Raw genomic sequence first — 19946 nt, 5'->3', positions numbered from 1 at the left:
AAAGTTGCAAAATACTACAGAGAGTTCCTTTATACCTTTCACACAGTTTCTCCTAGTGTGAAAAATCTTAAATAACCATATGAGAACTATCAAAAATAATAATACTGGAATGATACTGTTAAGTAACTATAAACTTTGTTCAGATTTTATCCGTGTTTCCATTAATATCCTTTTTCTGTTCTAACATCCAATCCAGGAGTCTTAATTCCTTTTATCGGAGAATGATGTTTTTCGAAAGTTAAATCTGTGTCCCAATTTAGACCTTAAAACAAAAATTCTATCTGTCTTTTGACAATTTTATGTAGTTTTTTGGTTTGTTTTTGATGATCAGATATGGTTGTTTTCTTTCTTTTTCTCCTTTTAAAAAAAATTTGGGGGCTTCCCTGGTGGTGCAGTGGTTGAGGGTCCACCTGCTGATGCAGGGTACACGGATTCGTGCCCCGGTCTGGGAAGATCCCACATGCAGCGGAGCAGCTGGGCCCGTGAGCCATGGCCGCTGAGCCTGCGCGCCCGGAGCTTGTGCTCCGCAGCAGGAGAGGCCACGGCGGTGAGAGGCCCGTGTACCACACACACACACACACACACACACACACACACACACACACACACACACAAAAGTATTTAACCTGCATAGTTTTGTCAATATCATACAGTTTTGAGTTTTTAATTGTCGTTTATTTATTTGTTTGCTTGCTTTCCTTAAATAGTTCTATAATTTCTCAAAGTATATCAGGGTTTTGGGGAGAGCACAATTGAATTTCATATTCCAGGGTCTCACTTCATATCTGCTCAATCTGAACTTATAGGGATAGTCTCCTTTATTAAATATTTTTAGAGGAGCGTTTTAAAGAGAGAGAAGAAAATAATTCATTACCAGCTTAGTGAGACTTTTCTCTCCTCTTGATTCCACTTAGAAGGTAGCCTATTCTGGAAACAGGAAGGGAAAAGAAAACAGGAAGATATAAATAGAGAAGGCGTTCCAATGTGTTTGACACTGATTTATGTCAACTCTGGGAAGCATTGAAAAAACCACATACACTGAAACATCACAGCCATAAAGATGGAGACCCTCCTTTGGCTGGTTGTGGAGATCAAAGTCAATCAAATTTTTTTTTAGGAATTTCCACCGCTTGCTAAAGGATACACAGTACCCTTATCAAGAAAAGTGGCAGGTTAATATTTTAAAATAAAGTGATTACAATGTAAATATTTTTACATGTTTTTAAAACACGTGCCATAAATTATAGAAAGTGGGATTTATTTAATGACACAATTTATACAAACATGGAAAAGTACTTAGCAATTAAAAGCAATAGTCTATTAGCACACATTACTTGGATGAACTTCAAGGATATTATGCTAAGTAAATATAACCATTCTCAAAAGAGTGTATGTGTCTCGTGCGTGCACATGTGTATGTCTGTCTACCTACCTACCTACCTATCTATGTATCTATCAAGAGATTAAACCTACCTAACATTCTCAAAATTATAGAGCTGGTATGATGGATAATTTTATGTGTGTCAATTTGATAGAGCCAAGGGGTGCCCAGATTAAACATTGTTTCTGGGTGTCTCTGTGAGGATGTTTCCGGGTGAAATGAACATTTGAATCAGTGGAATCAGTAAAGTGGATCACCCTACCCTATGTGGTTCAGAATCATCCAATCTGTTGAGGGCCTGAATAGAACAAAAAGGAGAAGGAAGGAGGAATTTGCCTCTTTTGTTTCCTGGCTGTATGTGAGAGCTGAGACATTGATCTTCTCCTGGCCGTGGACTGGGATTCACACCATCAGCTACCCTGCTTCTCAGGTCTTTGGACTCAGACTGGAATTACATCACTAGCTTTTCTGGGTCTCCAGTTTGCAAATAGCAGATCATAGAACTTAGCCATAATGATCACTTGAAGCGATTCCTCATTCCTTTATCTATCTATCTATCTATCTATCTATCTATCTATCTATCTATCTATCTATCTCCTGTTGTATCTGTTTCTCTGGAGGACCCCAGTACAAATGGAAACTAATCAGAGGGTGTCAGGGCTAAGGCAAGGGGAGAGAGAGAGGTAAGAGAATAGTCCTGTATCTTGATTGTGGTGGTGGTGATAAAAAAAAAATCTATAAATGTGATTGAACATCATAGAACTATACAGAAAGGATTCAAAAATTTAGTTCACCATAAACTGGTGAACCTTAAGATCTGCAATTAGTTAACGCTGAATAGTTTAGTGTTACCACTGTCAGTTTCCCATTTTGATAATGTACTATAGTTCTCTTAAGATGTTAGCGTTAGGGAAAGCTGAGTTACAGGTACCCAGAACATCTTTATAGTGTTCTTTCCAGCTTCTTGTGAGTCTGTAGTTATTTCAAAATTTAAAGTTAAAAAAATTGAACATAAGGGTCAGGCACTATCATAATTGCTGAAGATTCAAGAGGTAGAATATACTAGATGGATTCCTTGCCCTTATGGAGCTTGCATTCTAGCAGAATTAAACAGTAAACAAGAAAAAAAATGTGTAATACTATGTTGAGCAATGATTGTATGAAGCAAAAACAATATAAGGAGGTAGAGTTTAATGGATGGGCTCAGGAAGCGCAACTCTTCAAAGGTGACATTTGAGACAAAATATTTTGATTTTTGGAAGGAGAAAATAATGTTTCCAGTTAACTCATTTATTGACATAAAACTAATTTAGCATTCTTATAAGCCAGGTCTGAGAATACAGTAAAAAAAATAGGCTGGCATTTTGGATATAATTAGTAAGCTAAGACCCACTAAGAAATACCTTTCTAAATCTAAAACTAAAACTGGCTTTATTTTATTTTGGGGAAGAAAAAGTGTGTGGGCTGGAAGAGAAATGATTTTGTTGGTTGTGCTTTGAAGATTGCAGTGCCTAGAGATAATAACAAACATAAAAAGTATTATAATCAGTCATTATGATAAAATTATTATATAACCAGTTTTAAATTAGGCATTTGGCACATTCTAGATAGAAAATTCCTCAAGTGATCTGATCTTCACAACTACCCTGAAAAGTATGTGCCATTTTACTAGAAACCACCTTTGATATATAAGGAAATTGAGGCTCACAGAGGTAAAAATAAAATGCCCAAACACACAGAGCACTGCATGACAGAGACAGAAGTAAATCCAGCATTGTTGTGCTTCAAGGCATGTATGTAACCAGTGCTTCCCAGAAGAGGTGGAGAGAGGGGCAATCCAAAAGGGATGCCTGCATTAGTGAAGGCAGATAGTAGACCAGATGACGGACATAGCATCTGCAGCTCATCCAAGCTGTGCTGAACCCTGCACCTACATAATACAGTGGCAAAGAAATTGGGCACTGGGGTAGGCAGTTTATATCAGCTATAACTGCTTTAATGCTTCTCAAAACCCTGAGAAGTAGATATTAACACCATTTTAATGATGCTAGAATGAGGAATGAAAGAATTATACTTGGTCAAAGTTATATCACTGGCATTAAAAAAAAAATTCAATGGAGTAAATCTCCTTGGGTTTATTCAATGATTCTTGAATCGGGCAGCATCCAATCTAGAAGAAAGGAGCTCTGAGGAGCTATACAAAATGAAAGACTTTTGTAGGAAGAAGGGAGTGGGAACAAGAAACTTATTCTAGGCAAAAAAGCCAGTTGGTTATTGCAAGGTCACTTTCCTTTAGGGCACGGCGGGGGTCTATCAGGCAGATTGCCTAGCTAGTGCTAATCAGGCGATTCCTGACTGACTGGTTTAAGATTCCATTTCTGGGGGAGCTGAAACTGTAATTAAGTCTTGGTTTGGTGATGTGGGGCTTAGCATAAAGCAACTCCATTTTGGAACTGTTAAAGGAAAGAACTAGAAATTATCATAATACGTGTCAGTCCTCCCACCTACTCCAACTATATTAGAATTTGCTAATTGATCCTGGGATCCTTTCTGCTAAATCTCATCAACAACCTAGATTCCTTCTCAACACAGTGCTCCTGGGAATCTCTACTGATGGATTTGAGTTGCCACAAGGGATAAAAATTATTTACTCTCTCATGAATAGATTAACCCTAATAGTCGACATTCCGTGATTCTTCATTACGTAAAGTGAATCACGACAACTTCTGTAAAGGAAATCCCTTCTTTCCTCTGGCCAGTGTGTAGTTCCATTGTGGGTCTGCACCAAAACAGAAATCATAAACAACACATGGGACTTTGTCTTTTCTGTACCCTGAGGAACATTAGAATTTAATAAAAAGACTTCTAGTTAATTCTACAGAAAAGAAAATTAGAAAGAACTCATTTTGGAAGATAATTTGACAGCAGAGAAAAGCATAAGCCATGCGATTAGATCAAAGTGGATTTTTTTTTTCTGTTTTGCATAACCTTGGCCAAATAAGTTAACGATACTAAGACAATTTCCACATATGAAATATTGTTAGAATAATACTATCCTATTGCATTTTCGCAGAGGTTAAGTGATATATCACATATAAAGCGCCAAGCTCGGTGCTTGTGTATAGAATGCACTAAATGAACATTTGTTCTCTTTCACTTTCATTTTATATGTTGAAATGACTGAAAGAGAGAGTGTGATTTTTCCCAGGACATGCAACAGTATTCAAATTTTAGAATCAGAGAAAGTAAAGGTAGGAACAGTCTTTTGATTATGCTACACTGTCTTCCCCTTGATAACTGGGACCAGGAATTATTAATCTCTTTGTCGTCTTTAATGCTTGCGTTAAAGTGATAGTTTATCTACTTGAACGTCTGAATATCTATTCAAATCCTTACTACTTAGACTAAAAGCAAAAGGCACAGTATATCAAACACAAAATAAATAATTTGATTTCTAGAGTGTCATGACCTAGCTTACGCTGACTTCAAGAGTGCTACATTTGTTTCTCTTTACAAAGTGTCCTCTTTAATAAAACACTTACTTCAAGTTTCTGAGTTTTACTTAAGGATCAGATAGGCAAACTTCAAAAGAAACTACATTTGTTCTTAAGGGCTTGCATTACCATTTGGATGAGGAAAGTCTTACCTATCTTATACTGTCGATTGTTATCTAAATTAATTCTGAATAAAATGGAATTCAAAAGCATGAGGAAAGAACAGTACTTTCAGTGACTAAAATTCTTTTTTACTTGTTATGTGGCATTGTTTGGTAGCAGCTCTCTATGTTGGAACTTTTCAAAAAATCGAAGGTGCATGAGTGCTTTGTGTCAGGACAGCTTGCTACTTATGTAGCTTGGAAGAATTGTTCCCATATATTCCAGTGAAATGAACTACCTTGGGAGTAGTGTGTTGAGTGTGTTAGAATGCAGCTCCCAGAGCTTTAGCCCTTGCGAATCTGGTTCAATAGGTCTAAGCATGGGACCTTCAAACCTCTATTACAACACAGCAGCCTAGATGATTCTCATAGATAGCACTGTTTTCTATAGTCAATAATAATAACAACAATAATAACACAATTAGAAGACTGGCTTGGATGGGGAAGAAAAAACAAAGTTCTCTGTGTTCAGTGTTTTCTCTCAGTCCCCTATAGCTTTGCTGATTAACACCATTACCAAAATCAGTGCCTAACTAGAGGAAGTGATGTGTTTTCAGGTAGTGAGCCCTGTCACGTGGAATCTCTTTCAAAGTGGTCTGTGTTCTCTGCTCTTGGCAAAATGGAACCTGAAGCAGGAGATTTGGGGTATTGCATTCTGACTCATTCTGACATGTTGGGGTATTGCATTCTGACTCTTATAATGAAGCACTTTTCCCAGGAACAGAAAGAAGCCATTAACCTGTGAGGGATTAGCTGGAGTTTATTGTGCCATCCTATTTCCATGGGTCATGCAATAGTTTCTCAACATTTCCTACTTTCACTCTCACATCTTCTTCATTTATCACCAGACAACCATAATGGCCTTCAAAATACATAAAATTTATCATATCAATCTCTGGTTAAACCAACAGAGCCTCATTGATTAGGATCACAGTTCACATCTTTCCTGCCTCTTCTCTCGATTCTTCGAAAATTATCACATGCCTCTTTCTTGTTTGCTAATTAACTATGTTTTGAACTTATTTTGTTTCTAGAATATATGGGGACTTTCCTGAGGTTAATGTCTATAGTTCCTTTTTTTGTTCAGCATTTTAAAAAATATGGCTCCACAATCTAGTTTCTCAGGTCAAAACTCAACTTTTCTTTAGAGGACTTTCCTGACCATCAAATTGATATTCTTTTTTATTAACCTATATTTTCCCTCAAGGCGCATTTTACAAGCCATAATTTTCTTTTTGTGCTTATGCTTTTTGTGTTTGTTTCTTAGCTATTTTCCCTTTTAGAATATAAGTTTCGTGATAGCAGAAGCTGGCTTATTTAGTGAACACTGTTACTCTCAATGCTTAGCACAATATCTGACATACAGTAAGTGCTCAATAAATGTTACGTTACAAATGAAGAGATGGCATCTTTGCATTGCCTTCTTAGACAAAGAAGGAATTAATTTATCAGAATGAGTAAAGGGCATGAAGGACCTGGAACTGAAAAAATAGTTTTTATTGTTATTTTATAGATAAGATTGTCAAAGTAAATTCAATATATTATCTCCAATTTAGATTAAAAAAACAACATTTTTACCTTATAACCTAAAAACCCAGTGAAAACACAGTTAGATATATTTTTTAGATTTTTCATTCTTCTGTATGAGAGCTGTCACATGCCATTAGAAATATTTGTTATCCATACATAATGTGTGTGTGACTCTAACCTATATTTAACCATTTGAATTGTTTCTAATATCTTCTGTTGTAAAATGCACTACAGTGAAGGTCTCTATGTAAGATTATTGATATTCTTCCCTGATCATTTTTCTGCCACTTACTGAGTGATTTTCCTGACATTATCATCCAACACATCATAGTTTTTTTTTTAATTTTTAATTTCCCAGAGCTCTTTCTTATTTTCTATTTCTTTAATATAGTGTCATCTTCATGTTTCTTGGTTGAAACATATCTTTTACTTTCTCTAAAAATATTATGTATCGGTATAGATGTGAGGTTTTGATTTTCTTCTCAAAGACTGTTCATTTCCTCTAATTTCTTGCCTATGTCTTCTTTGTCTTGAGCTCCAGCTTTATAGTGGAGACACTCCTCAAATGTCTAATTATGTGGTAATATTTAAATTATGATTTATATTGAAAAATCACTGAATGCTTTCTAATTAGCTCTGGTTCAGTGGTGGTTGTTGTTTGTCAACTGGTACAATTCACTGAAGGGTGAAGGAAGAATACTAAAATGTTTTCCCATGGAAGTATTCAATTTCTAAAAAAAACCAAAAATGAAACAAAACAAAAAACCCCTCAAAATCTCCAAAACGTGCTCAATAAATCTGGCATTCAGAAACTTGGGAGCTAAATAGCAGGGGAAGATTCTGGGTAAGAGGAATCTCATGTTTCAGTGAGTAGAAATGGACTTAAGCACTTCCTTTATTTTTGATTATGCCTCTCCCAATCTTCCTTTGTGTCTTGTCTTTGAATCAAAACCAACATGGGGAGGAATAGAAGAAGCAGGAGTCTGGCTGTGGTTCATTTAGCCTTCAATGATCACGTATCCTTGTCTGTAATTCCTGAGACTCCACTGGATAATAAGTGAATCTCCCTTTTTTTCCTTATAGCATTTCACTTTTTACTTCTGATTCTCTAACTTCTGTTAAGAAAATTACATTGATATAGCTGCTATAAACCTTCCAAATACGTGTTTACTGTTCTCATGTGCAAATGTCTTCTTTCTCACTCTTTTTGTACTTAGGTGTTTTAATTAAAAAGAAAAAGAAATGAGTCAACTACTGTCATTTTAGTAGATGTCTGAGTGATGAATGCATGAATTCAATAAAATGTTAAGCCTCTATTTTTTTATTCTATGATAATAATTCATTTGTATATGCATTAATACACTGTAGGCTTGCATTCCAATTTAAATAAGAATGTATTATTTGAGATAAACTTCATGTTGCATCTATAATTTCCAAATATTGAATTGCAGTCAAATAAGGAGTCATTTCTGTTCAGAGATTTATAGTTTAGCAGATGCCTCAACTATTATATCTCTCTGGTTTCTGCTCTGTATTAATTAAAAGTCTCATATCTTCTGTCCTTGGCCATAGACCACTGATCTGAACAATTACTCCAGGCAGAATCTGCTGCTAGCACCGGCTCAGGTGAATAATAAAAGCAAAATATACTGCAGTTAATTTTGAAGCCTGTCAATGCCTTCATATGAGAAAAATATAACATTTTTCTATATTAATTGCTGGTTACAGAATTTTTTTTTAATTTCCAAAATCATGTTTGTGCTATATAATATGCTAAGATATTTATATGTTTTTAATGTGACCATCACACCACTTTAAAGAAATTAGCATTACGTCTGATTTATTATTGGAGCCATTTGATAGATGAACTAATTGAGGCTTAGAAAAGTTAAGAATTTGATTAAATGCACATGTAATAATGTTAATAAATGTTTAACCTGAGCCAGTCATAGTAACAATTGCTCTTCACCTATTTAGCACATGTAATCTCGATAAAATTCCATAGCAATAGGTAGTATTAAATTCTCTTAAGCAAATGAGAAAACTATAATTATAAACGTTATAAAAAGCAAAATAAAACATGCCTAATATCATGAAACTTAGTGGTAGAACTGGGGTTCCAGATGAGAAGGGTCTGATTTCAAAACATGTTTTTTCCTACAAGCATCACCTAGCTTGTTACATGTACTTGCCTACTCACTATATGGACATTTAAAAAAATATCAATTAATAGGACTTTGAATTTAAAGCAGTGATTGAAAACTTACACATGGTCTTAGACCAGCTGGAGTCTTGGATCTCTTGTCTCATTTGCTGATAAATCCAGTATCAAATTTAAGTCAGGGACATAGACATTCAAAGAGGCAAGCAACTATCTAAGATTTCATCTGACAGAAGACACTTCAATGAGTCTTTTTTTTTTTCCAACTGTGCTTCACACCTTTAATATCGTTTGAGAACATTCATTCAGTGTTGACACCATTCACAACTGTGCAAATGACATTATCAGATTGTCAGGCAAATTGAAGCAATTATCTCATGAGTCTTAAGTAATGCACACATTGACATATATTTCCCTTTTGATAACAAGGAGTGATCTGTCAGCTGAAAAGCAGGTCTGTCATTGAAATCCTTCTTAGTTATTTATTTCATTTCCAGGCAAATGACAACGTTGGCAATAAACACTGGTACTCCTTTACTTAAGGTGAGTTTTAGGATTAGAGAGATGAGTTAGCACTGGCAGCTTGGCACATATTAGCATATGAAAACACTCAGCATTTTGTCTCTTGGGAAAAGCAGTAATTAATCATTGACAAACAAATTGTAATTCTTATTATGCATAATAGTGAAGAAATAATATCTCAGCTTCACACAGGCTGGGTTTCAATGTGGGGTGAGGAGCTAAGAGCTGCACAGTGGGAAGCCCTGTAAGAGTGTCTGAACAAAAAGGACACTGTATGAGGCATCACTCAGAGCAAAACAAACAGTGGTGGGATAGATAATCATAATTAACAACCTGAGTAAGATTCTTTTCCACTACCAACAAGAGTGGCCCAATAACGGCCATTTATTTTCAATTTATGTTTTTAAAAAATATAGTCTAGTTCAAGGACAAAGTCAGTAATTGTCATCTTCTGGCATGTAAAACCCAGGAGGTCATGCAACTCAGTTTTAGGTATCACAAGGCCAGTTCCTGCCACTATCCCTCTCCCATGTCTGCTTGCCATCCAGTGGCTGGTATGCATGTGAATGCAGACATTCTCTAAGCCTGCCCTTTAAGAAGATTCAGTATTATTACAGAGCACCCATTCGTTATTTGTACAAATATTCGCTGATCCGTGAACTTTGCTCAAATGTTGACCATCGAGATGGAATCAGATGATAAATAAATAAAATTATATGTGTGTTGCATAAAGACAACTATAATGCAGCCAGATATATTCATTTTGTAAAATTTTCATTTTAAAATAAATTAAAATAGGGACTTCCCTGGTGGTCCAGTGGTTAAGACTCCGCACTCCCAATGCAGGGGGCCCGGGTTTGATCCCTGGTCGGGGAACTAGATCCCACATGCTGCAATTAAGAGCCCACATGCTGCAACTAAAGATCCCACATGCTGCAACAAAAATCTCGTGTGCAGCGACTAAGACCCGGCACAGCCAAATAAATAAATAAATATAAAATAAATTAAAATATATCCATGGTCTCTAAAGGTAACGTGGGCCCTGGGCACTGTGCCTGCTGTGCTTTATGGATAAGTTGGCACTCTTAAGGGGTATCTTAGAGCCAATTTAGACCTCCCATCTTTATACAGTGGGAGAACACATAGACAGTGTCAGATTATTACCTCCTTACTTTTTACAGAAGTAGATTCTGAAAGCAGGCCTTAGCACCAATTGCAGCTTGTATCTAAGATGTCCCACTGCAATTTTTAATACTTTGTTTATAAAGCTGTAACAGATTTGTTTAGACATCTTTAGTATTGTCAAATGAGTCCACAGATTTTAAGAATAGAAAGAAATCTTTTATTTTTTTCTTAGCAACAAAGTATATTGGGTTTTCAGTAATAGATATTTCTGGCCAGAAGCTAGGATAAAATTTAGGATTCGTATTGGGACTTTGATTTCTTTACAAAATAACTTAATATGCACTATTAACTTTTACTTGAGTGATCCTCAAATTTTTTCAAATAACAACTCCATCTCTTTTTAAATTGTCATCTCAAATATGGTATTGTCTATCTGTGATGTTCAACCTTACACTCTTCTGAAAAAAATATATTCAGTAGGTGTGTGTTCTACTCATTTGAATGTTATATTTTTAAAATAAATGTATGAATAAATATGAGTTATTGATATGAGCTAAATATATGCTTGGTGGTAGTATATGAGCTAAAACTCTTCACACTGTTTTCTCTTGACCAAAATAATGAGCAACTTCACAGTCAAATTATGGCAGTATACCATGGGGTTATGTTTTTACTCATGTGTAAACCACTGCATAGTCATATTTTAACGTGATGTGATCATTTACATGCTTTGAATGCTTTGAAAAATAAAGCTTACCGGGCTTCCCTGGTGGCGCAGTGGTTGAGAGTCCGCCTGCCGATGTAGGGGACACAGGTTCGTGCCCCAGTCCGGGAAGATCCCACATGCCGCGGAGTGGCTGGGCCCGTGAGCCATGGCTGCTGAGCCTGCGCGTCCGGAGCCTGTGCTCCACAGTGGGAGAGGCCACAACAGTGAGAGGCCCGCGTACTGCAAAAAAAGTAAAAAATAAAGCTTACCTTGTTTTTGAGAACAGTTGTAAGAAATATCCCAGCCAGTAGACTGTTACAGAATATGAAATGCGGAAGCCTGCTCTGAAATGTAAAAAAAAGTAAGTCTATTCCATAGTGAGTAGGCATTGGTTTGGAAGAAGGAAGACTTACTCTCCTATATATTCAGAAAATAAAGGAAAAGAAAACGGACTCAGATTGTACAGCTGTGTTAAGTATACATAATTTATCTCTCTATTTTAATTAGCTTTAATGAGATATAGTTTACATAAAATAAAGTTCACCAAATATAAGTGTAGAGTTGAATGAGTTTTTACCCATGTAATCACCATCACAATCATTATGTTAAACATTTCTAGCACCTCAAAAGATTCCTCATACCAATTTGCAGTCATTTTCCTACTCTAGCATTCTGCCCTTGGCAAACACTGAACTTCTTTCTATCATGTCTAGAATTTCATATGAATGGAGCCACTTTGTAGTCTTTTGTGTTTGACTAATTTCATTTAGCATACCAAATTTAAAATCCATCCATGTTGTTTCATGTATTAGTGGTCCATCCTTTATTTTATTGCTGAGTAATATATTCTATTATATGAATAGATAACATAAATCTTTTATACATTCACCAATTGATGGGATGTGAATTCTGTGTGATTTGCAGCTATTATGAATTAAGCTTCTATGAGCATTCATTTATATATGTCACTCAAACAAAACCATATGCCTTTGTGCGACATATATTTATATTTCTTGGGTAAAGACCTAAAATGTGGGGTTGCTGAGTCATATGGGAAGTATATTTTAATTTTATAAGAAGGTACCAAAATGTTTTTTTCAAAATGGGTATATTATTGTGAATTTGTACCAGAAAGAAATATGTTTCAGTTGTTCTCCATCTTTGCCAGTATTTGATATTGTCAGATATGTATATTTTTAATTTCAGCAACTATAAAACATTTTAATTTTACCCTTTATAGTGGGTATATATAATTACATCTCATTGTAGTTTCGATGTATAATTCCCTGGTGGCAATGATGTTCAACATCATATGTCCTTACTTACCATCAACTATTTTTCTGATAAAGCTTTTTGTTTCCTTGATTTTCTTTATTAGATTTCTATTCTCTCTTCAATTAATTTCCCCTCTAATATTTATTATTTCATTTATTGTTTAGATTTAGTTTTCTCTTTTTTGCATGTCTTAATTTAGAAGTTTAAAGTATTGATTTGAGATCTTTCTTCTTTAATATACACACTTTATACATTTCACTCTAAGCAATGCTTTAGTTACATTGCATAAGTTTTGGTATACTGTTTCTTTATTTTCATTCATTTCAAGGTATTTTTTTGATTTCTCTTTTAAATTGTTTTTCTTCACCCATTGGTTAATTTGGAGTATTTCTTTAATTTCCACTTACTTGTCAGTTTCTCCAAATTTTTTCTTGATATTGATTCCTAATTGCCTTCCATTATAGCCCAAGAACATAGTTTGTATTATTTAAATGGACTGAGGTTGATTTTATGGGCTAGCATATAGTCTATCATGGAGAATGTCCTGTGTGAACTTGAGAAAATGTAAAATCTGTTGTTGTGTGGAGCGTTCTATAGATGTCTGTTTGGTCTAATTGGTTTGTATTATGTTCAAGTCTTCTAATAACTTGTTGATCTTCTGTCTAGTTGTTTTATCTATTATTGAAAGTGTGGTATATTATTTCATATAATTGCTTTTTAAACAGTGAAGAAAAGAGATGAAATATACATTTATAGTGTTTGGTATACTTACAGAGTCACCTTTACTGATGCTTTCCTTTGTTAGTGAGGATTTGGGTTATTGTTTGGGGGCACTTGCTTTCAGCCTGAAAAATACCTTTTAATATTTCTTTTAAGGCAGATTTGCTAGCAAAAAAAAAAAAAAAGTATCTGTTCATATTTATCTGGGGAAGCTTTATTTTGCCTTCATCTTTAAAAAATAGTTTTGCTGAATATGAGTCTTGACAATATTTATTCTTTCAACATCAACACACTGCCTTCTGACCTCCATTGTTTCTATTGAGATGTCAGCTCTTAATCTTACTGGAGTCCTTTTGTATGTGGTAAATCATTTTTCTCTTTCTACTTTCAAGATTTTTCTCTTTGTCTTTATATTTCAGCATTTTTATAATGATCTCTTTGTGTGTTAATCTCTTTGTATACAACTGACTTGGAGTTTGTTGACTTTCCTGGGTATTTAGATAAAAAATTGTTTTTCAATTTTGACCAATTTTTAGCTATTAGTTTTCAAATAGTTCCTCTGTTTCTTTCTCTCTCTTCTCCTTTCTTGTACTCCCATTATGCATACGTTGGTATTCTTAAATGTATCTCACATTTTTCTCAAACTATTTTCTTGACATTTATTTTTCTCTGTTTTTCAGATTCAATAATCTCTACCAGTCTAAATTCATTTTCCTGTTCTTACGCCGGTTCAAGTCTACTCTTGAGCCCCTACAGTGGATTTTTATTTTAGTTATTTTACTTTACACCTCCATACTTTCCATTTAGTGCTTTAAAAAATATTTTTTCTATCTTTTCTTTCATATTCTCTATTGAAGAAACATTTCATTTTCCCTTCCTTTACTTCTTTAAAGATGGTTTCCTTAAGTAATTTGAACATATTTATAATGGCTGCTTTGACTTTTTTGTTAAATCTGACATCTGGGTTCTCCCATAGAATTTTTTCCTGAGTATACGTCACATTTTCTTGTTGTTTTGCGTGCTTTAAAAGTTTGTGTTGAGGGACTTCCATGGTGGCACAGTGGATAAGAATCCGCCTGCCAATGCAGGGGACACGGGTTCAATTCCTGGTCTGGGAAGATCCCACATGCCACAGAGCAACTAAGCCCGTGGGCCACAACTACTGATCCTGTGCTCTAGAGCCTGCAAGTCACAACTACTGAGCCCACATGCCACAGCTACTGAAGCCCACACGCCAAGAGCCCATGCTCCGCAACAAGAGAAGCCACTGCAATGAGAAGGCTGCACACCATGAGGAAGAGTAGCCCCCGCTCGCTGCAACTAGAGAAAGCCCGCACGCAGCACTGAAGACCCAACACAGCCAAAAATGAATAAAATTAACTCTTTAAAAAAAAAAGTTTGTGTTGAAAACTGGACATTTTAGATAATTTATTCACCAAATCTGGATATGATTTCAATGCCTTCCACTCCAAGGCTTGTTGTTGTTTTTGCTTTTTGTTTGTTTAGTCACTAACTGGACCATTTTAGTAACATGTTTCCCCTGAGGCGGAAAACTTATGATGTTGCTCCTTAGAGGGTGCTTCCTGGGGCATGTGTATAATCAGTCTGGGATGACAGTGGTTTTGTTCAAGCCTCTCTTTGACTGTCTCTTTTCCTGATCAACCCAGCTGGCAGACTCCACTAATTACTCTACTGCTCATTTCTTTTCAGCATAGACTAATATCCCATTGTCTGGATAGGCCACTTTTTAATTTATCCTTTCACTACTGAAGGACATCTCAGTTGCCTCCAAGTTAAGGCATTTGTGAATAATGCTACTCTAAACATCTATTTGCAGGTTTTTATGTGGACAAGAGTTTTCAAAACCTTTGGATAAATACCAGGAACATGAATGATGGATCGTATGTTACGGGTAAGTTTAGTGTTGTTAGAAATTACCAAACTGTTTTCCAAAGTGGCTGTACCATTTTACATTCCCACCAGCGATGTATGAGTGTTTCTGTTGCTCTACATCATCTCCAGCACTTGGTGTTGTAGCATTTTGGATTTTGGCCATTCTAATAGGTGTGTAGTGGTGTCTTAATGTTTTAAATTGCATTTCCCTACTGACATGTGATGTGGAGTTCTTTTCATAAGTTTATTTGCCATCTGTATATCTTCTTTGATGAAGTTTCTGTTAAGGTCTTTGGCCCTTTTTTTTTTTTTTTTTTAAATCAGGTTGTTTGTTTTCCTATTGTTGAGTTTTAAGAGTTCTTTGCATATTTTGGATTGTTATCAAATGTTCTTTATCATATGTCTTTTGAAAGTATTTTCTCCCAGTTTGTGTCATGTCTTCTAATTCTCTTGACATTATCTTTCAAAGAGCAAACACTCATTTTTAATTCTAATGAAGTCCAACCTATACATGATTGCTCTAATATATGACACCTTTGGTGTTTTATCTAAAAAGTTATCACTACACCCAAGGTCATCTAGGTTTTCTCCTATGTTATCTTCTAAGAATTTTATATTTTTGCATTCTACATTTAGATCTAAGATCCATTTTGAATTATTTTTTGTGAACGGTGTAATGTCTGTGATTTCTTTTTTTTTTCTTTTTTTGCACATGGATATCAGTTTTTCCAGTACTGTCTTTGAAGAGACAGTCTTTGCTCCACTGTATTACCTTTGCTTCTTTGTCAAAGATCAACTGACTATATTTATGAGGGTCTATTTCTGTGCTCTCTATTTTGTCTCATTGATCTATTTGTGTATTCTTTTGCCAATACTGCACTGCCTTGATTACTGTAGCTTTATAGTAAATCTTGAGGTCAGATAGTGTCAGTCCTCCAACTTTGTTCTCCTTCAACACTATGTTGACTATTCTGGGCCTTTTGCTTCCATATATAAATTTTAGAAGAACTTTATTAGTATCCATAAAATAACTTGCTGTGATTTTTGTTGGGATTTTATTGAATATTGATCAGTTATGTAGGTTTTTCATCGATTGATTTTTATCAGGTTGAAGAAGTTCTGTTGTAATTCCTAATTTGCAGAGTTAAATTGTGAATTGGTGTTTTTATTCACCAATATACGTGGTAATTGGCCATATTTTCCTCCTAATTTCTATGCCTGATAATTTTTTGTTTGATATCAAGTATTGTAAATTTTATGTTATTGCCTACAGGATTTTGTTATATTCCTTTAATGAGTATTGGCTTTTGTTCTGACACACAGTCAGCTAACTTTAGATCAATTTGAGGCTTTCAAGTCTTGCTTTGGCCTTTGTTATGGAAGTTCCAGAGAGCCTTTATTTTGGGATTTTTTTAGCCCCACTACTATGGCAATATCATTCTGAAGAATCTAACAGATGCCTCATTTCCTAGGAGGTCATTCCACTCTGGCTGCTAGGATCACCAGCTCTTGCCAAACTTATGTGAGTTCTGATAATATATGGTCTTTTGCTTTCCAGTGGTTCTTTCTTTGGCCTTGGTTAGTTTCATCTTATGCATGTATGGAGATCAGTATTCAGCCAAAATTTCAAATCTTAGGAGATCTTTGCCTATGTAATTCCTTCTTTTCTGGTATTGTCACCTGAAAATTCTAATTGTTTCAGTCCCCCCAAACTCTAATCTCTGTATTCTCTACACAGTAAGCTTATCAGACTCTGCATCCTCCCTCTCTCTGTAGCCTGAAAATTGTTTCTGAGCTATAAATTGAGAAATCACAAGACTTACCTAAATTTTATTTGTGTTTAGGCTTGCAGCATTTCTTTAAAAAAAAATTATTTATTTGGTTGCACTGGGTCTTAGTTGTGGCAGGCGGGCTCCTTAGTTGTATCATGTGGGCTCCTTAGTATGGCATGGGAACTCTTAGTTGCAGCATGCATGTGGGATCTAGTTCCCTGATCAGGGATAGAACCCGGGCCCCCTGCATTGGGAGCGCAGAGTGTTATCCACTTCGCCAGCAGGAAAGTCCCAAGGCTTGTAGCATTTCTGTGATTTTTGTCTAGTATCTAAACATTTGTATGCAATATATTTTCTTTAATTATCTAGCTGCTCATGGCAGTAGGGCAAGCCTATAGCAGGACATTTTTTCTTGGGTTTGGGTATGAGTAGATGTGTCCTTCCTATCTAAATCTATATTAGTAAAGAAAAAAATTTATAGTTAAAAATTACGTAGTTGAAAATGTGACCATTTACTTAATTTCTCTAGCTTCAAATGCATTCTACTTTGCCCAAAGCTGCTTTGTTCTTTATTTAAATTTTCATCTGTAAATTGCTTTAAAAAATGTCTTACACATAGTAGATTTTCACTAAACACTGAGTGAATCATTGATGAATAAATGATGAATGACTGTACCATCTTCCATAGGAATGGGGATATCAGTTGGATATATTACTTACAATATGGATGTATCAGAACACTCTCCTGACAGGGAGCTCTTTTTTATTTCCCTGAAGTATTAAATTTATTGGCCTATTGGGCTGCAGATGAATACTGAAGCATGAGTATGTGAGACTGCTGCTTAACTTGCTCCCTTCCTTAAAGAAATGCCCATTAAACACAGGAAAAATATTAGACTAATCTCTCCTAGTATGGCCATTTCCAAGGCACTACTATCATAATATAGTGGAGTACTTTCATCTGATGACTTGAGTTCTAATTTAGCATCACCCTTCACTAACATATAACTTTGGAGAGGAAATTTCAACTCCTTGGGTTTAACTTTACATTCATATTAAATGAAGTGGTTGGACTAACTAAAGTACCTGCTCACACCTGAGATCTTGTTCAAAGCTATTTAAGAAAATATTTCTTTTCTCACTGATTCATTCTCATTAGATGCACTTTCCAAAGAGGGTTGCCTGATATATTTTTTTAATATCTCGCCTTAGTGAGAACATAAAAATGGAAATAACTCAAAGAGAGGAAGTAACACAAATATCAATAATACAAGATGCAATATAATTTTATTGCATTTGATATGACTTTTCAGAGCTAAGTTAAAGCTAGCAGAAAATTCTTTATCTGGTCATTAGTTCAGTGCTCCATAGAATAAAGTACTTCTAGAGCTATAAAACGGGGCTGTACCATTTAATACTGCTGAGAACTGATTTACTCCTACTCCATTTAATACTGTATCATTTAATACCACTGAGAACTGATTTACTCCTACTGATATACCACCAAAATATCTCGTAAGCATATTTCCTTTCTCCAGCTCCACTGTGAAGACCCCAGTAATGCACTCCCTTTTGGGTGCTGAATGGATATTAAGTTCTATGCCATATACTTTACAAGTTATATATATATAGTCTTCGCCCCATGATACTTACTGTTAAATCCTCAGCCTTTGGACTCCAGAGCTTGCTTTTTAAATCACTATTCTCTTACAATCTCCTTTCTGAACTAACTGATATCCCTGAAATACCAATGTATCATGCACAGTGCTGCTAGATCACCAGTTCTCCCACTGGCACAAAATTCTTCGAGATTCTCTAGTATGTACATTAACAGTACAGAAACCTGGCTGATAATAGTGATCCCTGGCTACTTGAAAAAGAGTATGTGTATATACTTGATATATATGTATATATTACATGATATATATATGTTATACACATACATGTATACATACATGTATATATGTATGTATATTTGTTTGGCCTCATCTGCATCTGCAAAATCATAAATTCAAAGAGTAAATACTAGAAATCTGTGTTTTTCAAAATGTTGCAGGTTATTCCAATGATGAGCCAACACTGGTGAGCTGTGGTTTCCAGACTGTCTGAGCTTCTTACTGTCTGTGTTGTATCTACCCAAAATGCTGCCACAAGCTTCACCCCCTAACTCCTAACATATGTTCCAATGTCATTGAACAATATTTCTCAAACACATCATCTCCTCTTATGACTCCACAATACTTCTTAAAAATTACAGTTGCCTGGAACAACGCCCATCTTTTCATTCAATTAGCAGGTTCCTTCTCTGTCAATCAAAATATATGTGCACTTCTAATGGGGAGACTTCTCTCTTCATCCTTATTAATGTTTCTTCTCCTATTCTGTCCTATATGAAAGGATTTGATTTAACAATTATTAGCAGGCCTTTGATACCCAATAAGGGAGGTACTGGAAGGAAAATTACATGAGAAGGGAATTATTGATTCTGGTGTCTAAGATCTGTCATTCACATGCTTGTGATAGTAATGACTAAACTGGAGCCAATATTTTCTACATTTAGTCTAATAAGTTCAAGTAAACATGCTCACCCCTAAAACAAGACAAAAGTTGCAACAGAATTACAAATAAAATACAACTAATTCCATCAAGTCAAACATGAAGGAGGAAGGGTCAGAAGAGGACTTGCATGATATCTCATATCTCATGCATGATATGATTATCTGCATATGAGAAATTGTACAATGCAATTGTACAAACCAATGTAAAACTAACAGGATGAGGAGTAGAAGTGGAAATACAGAAGATGAAAAAATAGATGAGGGATATAACGAGTAGGCATATGAATTCAAATTCCTGATATATACTAGGTGATTTCAGTTCTCATTAATATTAATCATTAAAATTGTATAAGAGAGAAACTCTGTTCTTATCTTCAAGAGAAGAAAATTGAGACCCCAAGATATTTTGAGTAATTAATCCATGTTTATATTATGACTTTCTGGTGTAGCCAGGGTTTAAGCCTATATTCATTTATTTATTAAAGTTTTTTTTTTTTGATGTGGACCATTTTTAAAGTCTTTATTGAATTTGTTACAATATTGCTTCTGTTTTTTGTTTTGGTTTTTTGACCGCAAGTTATATGGGAATCTTAGCTCCCCGACCAGGGGTCAAACCCATACCCCCTGCGTTGGAAGATGAAGTTTTAA

The sequence above is a fragment of the Globicephala melas genome, chromosome 19 (genome assembly GCF_963455315.2).
Source record: "Globicephala melas chromosome 19, mGloMel1.2, whole genome shotgun sequence".
Lineage (NCBI taxonomy): Eukaryota > Metazoa > Chordata > Mammalia > Artiodactyla > Delphinidae > Globicephala > Globicephala melas.
Note: the sequence above shows the minus strand (reverse complement) of the source record.